The 4,411-nt window shown below is 34.3% G+C and overlaps 1 pseudogene; it reads left to right on the top strand.

Annotated features, from left to right (window-relative positions):
* The first annotated feature begins 1,714 nt into the window (after positions 1-1,714).
* LOC112523852 lies at positions 1,715-2,507 on the top strand (annotated as a pseudogene).
* Positions 2,508-4,411: the final 1,904 nt, after the last annotated feature.

Below are 4,411 nucleotides of genomic sequence, written 5' to 3'. Positions count from 1 at the left end.
GATTAAGGTTGATCGGAGTAAACTCCGATCACCTTCTCCGGTGAGAAATCCGGTCAAGAAATCAAAAACTCTAAAAACCATAAAAAAAATCAAAACCTAAACTAAAACAACCAAAAACACACAATCAACATCTAAAAACAACTGTATTAGACTCGATATAAACTGAGATGATTCTTAATATCCTTAATCGATTTACAGTTCAACCATTATGAGATTCAAAATGAGATGATACTATTCAGATTCAAACATTATGAGATTCAAATTTAAGTGTTTTATTTAGTCCAATCAGTCCAAATTTGTCCATCAATTCAATATCGTCAAGGAATTATAATCGAAGAGACCAAACAAACGTAAACCTTAATAAGAAGAGGGATGAAACAGATTTGAAGAATCGAATATCTTGAGCGATTAACCAGGGAAGATGACCGGAGACGATGAACAGTGAATGAGAGTGAAAGTAAAAAATGAAAAGTAAAAATGGATCGATTATTTATAGTCAAAGTCAAAATCCGTTCAAATTCTAAACTGCTCAAGGCTTATCCGGATTAGAATAAATCGGTCAAGAGGTGTCCGATTTGTGGAATAAGAATCAACTAAGTGATAATCCGGACAATAAATCGCTCAAGGGATAGGCGATTTAGAAGAACACCGGTCAAGACTAAATCGCTCAAGGTTCAATCGATTAAAATATAAATCGCTCAACAAAGAAAGCTTGATCGCTCAAATGAGGATTAAATCACTCAAGAAATGAACGATTTAAGGACGAAAGAATATGAGACAAGCGATTTAAGAATCCGGTCAATTCAAACAAGCGATTTACTAATCCGCTCAATTCCTTGTAAAACATATCTAACCTTATCCGGATAAGAACTTATCATATAGCCTTTTGTCCAGATTATTCTAAATCGGACAAGTCTTGTCCGGACTTGCAATAAATCGAACAAGTGTTGTCCGGATTAGACTAAACCGGCCAAACACTTATATTTCTAACTCTAAATCTTTCAAAAATTAGATAATGCTCAAAATACCTGTAAGAAAAATATAAACTGTTAGTTCAATACAGATAAAATTCACTCCTCCTCAAAATATGATCAGATATTCAAAAACAAATAAAAATTCCACACTGCCCCTCAAATATAGATTCCCACGATCAAGAAATTTAAAATCAGATAGAAAATTTGAAACACTGATTTGTATTAAAAAATACAGATATTTGACTAAACGAATTTGAATTAAATACAATTCAATAAATTGAATTGTTTTTAATAAAAATTCAAATTTTCAAATTTAACATACCTAACTTAGATACAAAAAAGCTTAAGCGTTTTTCATCTAAAGCTTTCGTAAATAAGTCAGCTAATTGAGATTATGTATTTACAAAATACAGTTCAATGGTTCCTTTTTCTACATGATCTTTAATAAAATGATAACATATATCTATATGCTTGGTTTTAGTGTGTTGAACAGGAAGAAATAGCAATAGCGCTTTTGGAATCACAGTAAATGGGAATTTTATTAAAATAGAACCCGTAGTCTCTGAGCTGTGTCTGCATCCATAACACTTGAGAACAGCAGCTTGCAGCAGCTACATATTCTGCTTCAGCAGTTGAAAATGAAACGCAATTCTGTTTCTTTGATGTCCAGCTGACTAGCTTGTCTTCCTCTCACATCTATCGTTCTCCATTTTAAACCTCATCAATCATTTGAAAGAGAGAGAGAGAGAGAGAGAGAGAGCGATCCATCGATTCTCATCAATTTGTGCAATCTATGATTTGAAGGAAGATACGACTGCTTCCTGTTTTCCCAGTGTGAACGAAGGCTTTTGGTTTGAGGTACTTTGTTTCATTGACAATCTGCTCCTCTGTCATTGGCTACTACGACTGACTTGTACCCTCTTGTCACCGAATCAAGTCTTTCTGTGTGATTGTCTCCATCTCTTGAGACTTTAGGATTGCTTATTGGTCTTCAATCCTTTTTGTGATTGATGGCTACGAATGAGAATCTTCCTCCAAATGTAATCAAGCTACTTGTTAGGGAATTGAAGAATCTCGATGAAACACCACCAGAAGGAATTAAAGTAGGAGTGAATGATGATGATTTTTCAACGATATATGCTGATATTGATGGCCCAGCTGGCACTCCATATGAGAATGGTATTTTTCGCATGAAATTGATTTTGTCCCGTGATTTCCCCCACTCACCTCCTAAAGGTTATTTTTTTGACAAAGATCTTCCACCCAAACATTGCGACAAATGGTGAGATATGTGTCAACACATTGAAAAGGGATTGGAAACCTAGTCTTGGCTTACGTCATGTTCTAGTTGTAGTCAAATGCTTGCTGATAGAGCCATTTCCTGAATCTATGTTAAACGAGCAGACCGGAAAAATGTTGTTTGAGAACAATGAAGAGTATGCTAGGCATGCCAGGCTGTATACCGGAATTCATGCTCTAATACCAATTGAAATGTCCAATTCATACAAAACTGATCAAGATCTTCAAGATTGATAAGAACAAGATGAAGAGAGAGATTATGATCACCAAATGACTTTGATTGATTGAGGGAGAATTATAGCTCTAAACTCAGATTACAGAATTTGCTAATGACTTGCTAATGACAATTACAAAGTAAACTCCTATTTATACTAAGAAAAGTATAAAGCTAAACTATTACAAAGCATGTAAAATATGGAGAACTTGAATACAACAATAACGCGCATACTCGAACCCAACACTAAGGCTCACCCAAAACTCTTTTAAAACTTTTTTACCCAGGCGGCTATTAGACTGGAAAGAAAAGTTGGATAAAGAAAGATATAAGGATTAGCATCAAAGAAGGACATGTGCAGATCAAAGCATTGTTATATAGAACAAGGTTATTCGAAATTTTGGGATGTTACAATATTCCCAATAGGCGAGAGCGATAGGACTGCCGGATAGTGTGCCGGCGTGAGGACTGCAGGGATCTGCCGGCATGACTGTGGAGAAAGTGAGAGGCGACAGGTCAAGAGCGACTGTGAGAGGCGAGAGTAGGTGACTGTGGTTTGTGGTGTGTCGTGTGTGGTGCAGCTGGTGTCTTGCGGTCATGTGATGTGGACTGTGGAGACGACGATCAAAGGCAATTAGGAAATTCATCAATAGTTGTTTGGGCTAGTGTACTTTAGGTCCATTAAGAAGCTTGGGCTTTTAGGCTTAAGAATCTATTTGTTCAGGCTATTATTTATTAAATTGTAATTTATAAAATTTAAATATATTATATATATTATCGGGTTGGTCCGGGTCGGTGAGTACCGTCCCCGTCCCCAATATAATCCCCAAAACTCCCCCGATCCCCGCCCCGTCCCCGTTAAGAGGTCCCCGAAACCGACCCGAATTGTTCGGTTTTCGGTTTTCACCGTCGGTTTCGGGTTTTTTTTACCATCCCTAAAAAAAAGATGTAAGTGAGAGAGTTAAATCTGTAAATATAAAGGGTTTAAAATGAAAATATATAAAAACATATTATAAAACACCCTTATTTCTACAAATACTTTTAAAACACCTCTATTCCTACCAAACTTTTTCTAAACAACCCTAAAACTCCCGACCATCTTGAGTTTGTACCCATTTCAACAAATAAGTTTATTATCGATCTCACTATGGCGAGGAATATAGAATGATGGTGGAGTTCCTAAAACATCATTACTCTCATCATGCTGATGCTCTCACAGCATATGAGGAAGTTCTCTACATTTCAACAATGATTCTATTGAGAGGGCCATTATTGGAATCATTTGACCATAACATAATGTTTAGCTCTCAATCCCTAAAACATGTCTTTGTACATGCAACAATTTGCAGCTTACATGCTCAAATAAGAGAGGTGAAGATAAGAGGGTGGCGACAGCCGATAGTGAACCAACACCAAGAAGATGGAAAGAGGCGAGATGACAAGAAACGAACTACATTAACTTTTTTTGTGATTTATTTCTTTAAAAAAGCTTTTAGCTTTAGAAACGTTAACTAAAGTGTGGTTTGATTTTTTTTTTAATAATATTTAATCTTTTTAAATGCTTTTAATACCTCTTAATCTATACTATATTATAAAGTATTTGACAAAAACACTCTTAAAAACTATTCTTTATGAATGAAGTATTGTTTATCAGTACATATTACTTAAAATTTAATATTACAAGTAAATTATGCGTAAATACAACTTATTAAAGCTCTATTTTTGAATTCGTATAACTAACTGCAGATAAACAATAATCAAATACAGGATAAACATCTCATTTTAAATAAAAAAAATCTAAAATATAATTAGGATAATTATTGAGTGCTAACAGAATTATTATTTTTATAAAAATTATATTGTTAAGTCAAAAATAAATTATTTTGTTATTAGACCAAAATTAAATTATAATAAATAATTGAAT

The sequence above is a fragment of the Cynara cardunculus genome (assembly GCF_001531365.2).
Source record: "Cynara cardunculus var. scolymus isolate 2C chromosome LG 12, CcrdV1, whole genome shotgun sequence".
NCBI classification, from domain to species: domain Eukaryota; kingdom Viridiplantae; phylum Streptophyta; class Magnoliopsida; order Asterales; family Asteraceae; genus Cynara; species Cynara cardunculus.
The sequence above is the reverse complement of the archived record's forward strand: the minus strand, read 5'-3'. Positions and strand labels throughout refer to the sequence as shown.